The sequence below is a fragment of the Callithrix jacchus genome, chromosome 14 (genome assembly GCF_049354715.1).
Source record: "Callithrix jacchus isolate 240 chromosome 14, calJac240_pri, whole genome shotgun sequence".
Lineage (NCBI taxonomy): Eukaryota > Metazoa > Chordata > Mammalia > Primates > Cebidae > Callithrix > Callithrix jacchus.
The window spans coordinates 40,263,235-40,269,283 of record NC_133515.1 but is presented as its reverse complement, the minus strand read 5'-3'; positions in this window follow the sequence as shown (position 1 = coordinate 40,269,283).

Below are 6,049 nucleotides of genomic sequence, written 5' to 3'. Positions count from 1 at the left end.
TCTCAGTAGACCTCTTGAGTGGTGGGAAGGCCTCCGGCAGCAGTGAGGCTGGAGTGAGCCTGTCTCTCCCCTCCTAACCCATTCCCTTCTCCATTCCTGGCTACCCTGGCACAGAAAGCCGAAGACTCAAGTTCTAAATCCAGTTCTTCTTTTTGGTTCCACAAGTGACCTTAGACAGGTCCCAACTCTCTGGGCCTCATTTTCCTAGTTTTCCCTTTCAGCCTGTACTTTCTTTGGCTCCATATGATTTCCCTAGTAATAGCACCCAACAGGGAAATCTTGCCCCCTCCCAAAATCCCCCACCTGTCTCCAAAGTCCTGACATCCTCCTTCATCTTCCAGATCCACTGCCCCACCTTGGTGAGGAGGAGCAACAAATTGGTATCGTAATGGCCCTGCTGATTGCATTATGGGTGTCTAATGCAATATGCCCTCATGAGGACCATCCATCAGGGCAGAGCCCCTCCCCGATCCCTGCCACCACAGTCACATTAGCCAGGCAGCCCATTTATCACTACTGCACACCTCCATGGAGACTGGCCTAGACAGATGAGGGGCCAAATCAGATTTATGGGGAGGAATTGTGGAAAAATCAGCCCCATCCATCTCTTAGACACTGAGGAGGGAGCCCTGTGTCTCTACTCCCTTCAAGGCTCCTTAGGGAAACGGGTGCTAATTGAGAAACCAGCCACGTTGCCTTTGTTTTCCTTAAGGCCCATTCTTGAGCCCTCGTGTTGCCCAGCAGAGTCCTAGAACTGGTCCTCTAGAAGGTCATAATTTTTGGGCAAAGCCTCTTCCAGGATCAGGACACAGTGCCCAGAGTTGGCCACAGCTTTGGAGAGTTCCAGAGCATGCCTTCAATGGGTTTCTGGGTTTGGTTGATCACTGCAAAGAGTGTGGGGAGTAGGCACCAAGCTCAGCTTAGGAATGAGGCCAGTCCTGGGGCAACCTTCCTATGAAAGGGTGGCTGTGCCCCAGCTTTCCATCTGGGCCAAGGCCTTGCTTAGGGCTTGTTTTAACTCTCCTGGGACAGACGGGGTGACTCTCCCTCAGTGCATGGGGACGACTTTGAGGGGGTAGAGAGTGGGGTGGGAGAAGAGGGCAACAACTATCTTTCAGGTCCCAGGATTTGCGGAGCCTGAGGCTTGTATGACTTGAGGAAACCTCTTTAAGAAAATAACCAAGAATTCTTATTCTAGGGCTTTGCAAGGAGCAGGTCCACATGAGGGTTCCTAAAGCTTCATCTTCCTTGGCCTCGCTGTGAATCGGTGCTGGCTGTGGGCCTGACACCCTGCCAGAGGCCTTATATGCATTAGCTTTTTACACGATCCTCACAACTATCAATTGTCCAGTAAGGCAAGACTTATTTTCTCCATTTTTATGAGAAAATTGCACCTCAGAAAGGTGAAGTGACTTGGCCAAAACTGTACAGCTGGCAAGTGACAGAGCCAGGTCCATTCAACTCCACATTCCACTGTAGAAGGAGCTCTGCTCACTCCTCTGGCCCCTGGCCTGAGTTGAGTTGCTTAGGTTATGCAGTGGCTGGGAGGAGCCTCTGGCAAAAATGTCCTCTCTCTCCACAGTTGCTCTGTAACCAGTGCTGTCGCTGCCCTGGGGGTGGGGGCCGAGAGCAACCAGGCAGATGCAGAAACAGGGACAGGAAAGGTTAGAGAAAGCCTGTAACAGAGCCACAAGGATCAGCTGATGAGTGCTCTAAGCCTGGGGCTGCTCCTCCCCTATAATAGTCAAGTTTGCCGCCCCCCCCTCCCCAGACTGACCATGGCCCCATGGGAACTGGGTCCTGGTGGGTTGAGCTCAGAGGCTGAGCAGAGGAGGAAGCCCACATCTGGGGGAAGGTAGAAGGCCATGCAGGGTCTTTTCCTATTGGTGCGGGCTTCTCTGAGAAGGCTGCCCCACCCCATGCCCAGGTTCATCCCAGCACAACTTCCTTTTTCTTCTCCATATGTGCTCTGGCATGGGGTCCCTCACACAGCAGCCAAGCCAGTCATGGCTTCCCTGGGTAGGAAGGTCCTGAGACTGGTGGGTGGCCCTCTTCCTGCCCGGCAAGAGTCTCAGAGCCATGAAGCTCAGCCCCTGAACCAGCTCGAGGAGAATGGGGAGGGGCTGGGCATGTGTGGCCTGGCAGAGATCATGTGAATGTCTGTGAGCAGGGGCAGAGCGCCTGTGAGAGCAAGAATGTGGTGTGCATCCACCCAGCAGAGGAAGCTTTGCCCGCTTTCCCCTGCTCATTTGGTCTCCATCTGGCGGTCTTGCCAGGGAGCTTTTCCATAGTTGCCAGCTGCTCAGAGCAATGCCTCATTCCTCTCAGAGGCCATACCTAGCCCAAGGCTGTCTGAGCTGGTGCTTTCATAACTAGCATTATCATGTGGAGACCTTGCCCAAGTACCTCCATCCTCCTCCCTCTCCCTCACCTATCAGCTGCCTTTCTCTCCTTGCTGGCCTCTAAATGCAAATTTCAGGCAGAGGCTCAAATTGCTAGCTTCTGAGTTCCTTGACAACCCTGAGAGGAAGTATTAAGGGGAAACAGCTGGGTGAGGTGGCTCATGCCTGTAATCTCAGCACTTTGGGAGGTCGAGGCAGGCAGATCACTTGAAGTCAGGAGTTTAAGACCAACATGGCAAAGTCAGGAGTCTGGCCAACATGGCAAAACCCTGTCTCTACTAAAAATAGGCAAATTAGATGGGCATGATGGCCCATGCCTGTAGTCCCAGCTACTCAGGAGGCTGAGGCAGGAGAATTGCTTGAACCCAGGAAGCGGAGGTTGAAGTGAACCGAGATCATATCACTGCACTCCAGCCTGGGTGACAGAGCAAGACTGTCTCAGAAAATAAATAAATAAGTACTAAGAGGAAGCAAACAAAAGGAATAATCTCTTTCAAGTGAGGCTAACCAGGGTGTGTGGGCAAAGGAAACAGGTCGCTGTTTCCCAGACCTCTTTCCTCTCTTTGTACCTTCAACGCGGGTGTTTCTGGGGCTCTCTGCTCTCGGTATAGGCTTCTCTACTCCTGTGTCCCCATTAGCATGTGAATGCAGATAATGTCCAAAGCTCTCTCTCTTGCCCAGATCTGTTTTCTGCACTCCAGACCTCTAAGTCCAACAGCCAGCAGACTGCTCCACTGGAATATCCCTTCACCACCTGGAGCCTACTCTGGCCCAAACCAAACTCAGCATCTTATCCCCCAAGTCTCTTTCTCCCAAGTTCCCCAGCTCAGTACATATCATCACCACACACCCAGTTTCCCAGGCTGGAATCCCAGCCTCCCTCCCCACCACCTGCCCCCACACCTAATCAGTTGCCAAATCTGTCCACTTTTTAATTCTAACTCTGAATATTTCTGAAATCTGCACACTTCTCTCCATCATCACTGCTGTACTAGCTTAGTTTCGTCTTCAGTACACCAGCTAGCAGCTCAGATTTTAATCCATACTCCCTGGATTTGAATTTAAGAGGAGATTAAATGTAACCTCAAAAGTACAGGTGGATTAACTTGGGCAAGCTGCTGAACCACTTAGTATCTCAGAGTCTTCCTCTGTAAAGCAAGGAACACAGTCTCTACCTATCCACCTCGTGGGGCTGCTGAGGGCCAGCTGAAGTGAGTGAAGTGCTTTTTAAAGGGCCCGGCATGTAGGAAGGTGCTAAATAAGTGTTAGTTTTATGATGTTGTTATTATCATTTTTACTGTTACTACCTGAGTTCTCACCATAGTCTCCTAACAGGCCTCCCTGCCTCAACTCTTACTCCGTTAGAACCCATTCTCCACACTGGCGAAGCACCGGAAGCCTCGAGAGGTGAAGTATATTGCTCAAGCTTTTAAGCCCACCTCTCATTGGCTCCAGAGCCCTGTTCTCAGCTACTGAGGAACTTTGTCTGTTTACAAGTGTGAAGCATTAATACATTTGGAATAGCAGGATAGTGAGAAAGAGTGAAACCAACAGAGGAAAAATTGGAAGAGAGTATCAGAGGTGGTCCAGATTTTCCATACAGAAGGGATATCATAGCTGCCATCTGGTTGCTGGGGGTGGGGCTCCAGGGAACTGGCATTGAAGCTGGGTTTGAACAGGAAGCATAGAGCTTTGGTGGGGATGCTGATGGACAGAATGTGCTAGAGAGGCCAGTTCTCCCAAGAACTTCTTAGAGCAGAGTGGTCAGGCCCAGGCAGTGGGGAGCAGGTGAAATCTTCATAGGCATGTGCCAGAATAGCCTTGGCTGTCAGAATGGTAGGGATGGCGAGTGGGAGTCTCACGGGGAATTGTTCCTCTTGTGCTCCAGCCACCGCACCGATGTCTGGAGGAGAAATTAGCTAAAGCTCCGGCAACAGGGCCCTGTGAGCTTGGAGCTGCGCTGTAGGTGTGAGAAGAAAGATCGATGTTCACGCACCCCCGGCCTCTCTGCTCTGCCTCTCCACCTCCTGAGAGGCAATGGACAGGAGTCCGGGCCTCAGGGGAGAGGAAGTGATTTGGACTTGGGAGGGGAGAGCTCTGCCAGCTAGATTCTCAGGTTGGCTCTGCTCTCCAAGGTCTCTGGGTGAGGCTGCTGGTGAGTCGGCTGGCCTGCCTGCGGGAGGCTGATGAACAAAAGCCAGCTGGGAGCAGCACCACAGGGTGGACTTGCTTCAGGCGTCGTCTCCAAGCTCTGGATAAGGGGATATTTTTCCTCTCGGCCTTCTGCATCTGAGGCTGGTCACTTAGGCTGTCGGCTTCCCTTCTGCTCCCAAAGAATGGGAACCTATGAGACAAATAGTCCAGAGCCCCTGTGTACTCTGCTTCCAGCCCAAACCTGCCCCACAGTCCAATCTTCTCTAGCTAGCAATCCTTGGAGTTCAGGTGCAGGACAGGACTTTAAATGGCGGGGAGAAGCACACCCTGTTCTTGTCCCAACTGTACCCCTAAGGAGAAGCTGGCTGGACAGTCTGAGATGAGTGGTATGCAGGACACTGTACCTGGGTGAGTGACCTCTCAGAGGAGGCTGCTCCGGCATGGAAAGGGGACCTAGGAGTCCTGCCGGGAGGAGGCTGTGCCCCAGCTTGTCTGCTTCAGCCTGTGCAAAAATGAACAGTGTTCCTTTTAAAAATCAACAATCTTGCGATTTCTGGGATCTGTGAGAGTTTTGCAGCTTGAGTGGAGGGTGAGGGGAAGCAGTTTTTAACACCAAGCAACATGAAGACAAATTCACTGAAAGTCACCCAACCACATCCCCCGCTTTTCATATCCGTGTTTTACCTTTGACAAAAGCTCTGGGTTCTCTGTCATGCCTCTTTTTTCTTCCTGGATCCCAATTGTCAAGCCTTCAAGAAAATGCACTTCAGTCCTTTGTCACTGAGTGTAATTTGATAAACTGAGCAGAAACACACTGCTCTCCCCATCCTTTCAAAAACTGTTACTGCCAGAGAAAGAGGATGAGGGAATGAGATCTGAGGTCTTTGAATGGACGTTTAAGCACGAGCGCATGCCCACACTCACACACACAAACACTGTCTCGTACACATACCAGGACATAGAGTTGCCTTGGTGGGAGGAGGTTGAATCCTAGATTCTTGTGTGTGGGGCCCTGGCCCTGGGGTCCTGGGATGAATGCCCTCCCAGCTCCTAGCGACTCCCCTAGTTGCAGGCCCTTGTTGCAACCGCCCAGTGGGCGGTGCCAGGGCAGGTTTCAGGCTATAAAGGGCTCTTGGCTCCCCGGGCCTGAGGGAACGCCATCGCTGCTGCGGCAGTGTCGCTGCCAGCCACAGCCAGCTTAGGGCACTGACGGGGTCCCATCTCCACCGAGCAGGCTACTCTTTTCCAGGCAGTGCCGATTTGGACACAGCTGTCAGCTGCGTTCCTCGCACCTACCCGTTCTCTCCATTGGCAAGTCCTTTTTTGGATTGCTTTCGTTGCGGTTGGGTGTGGGGTGGGTGGAAGGAGGACTGAATTTGGGGGCTTTGCCAGGGGAGGATGGGGGTATTTCCAATTCTTTTTGAAAATTGCTTTTGAAGCACATCTCTGAAGCTGAGATTTCTGATATGAGGTATGTTGTGAGGCTTGTTCCA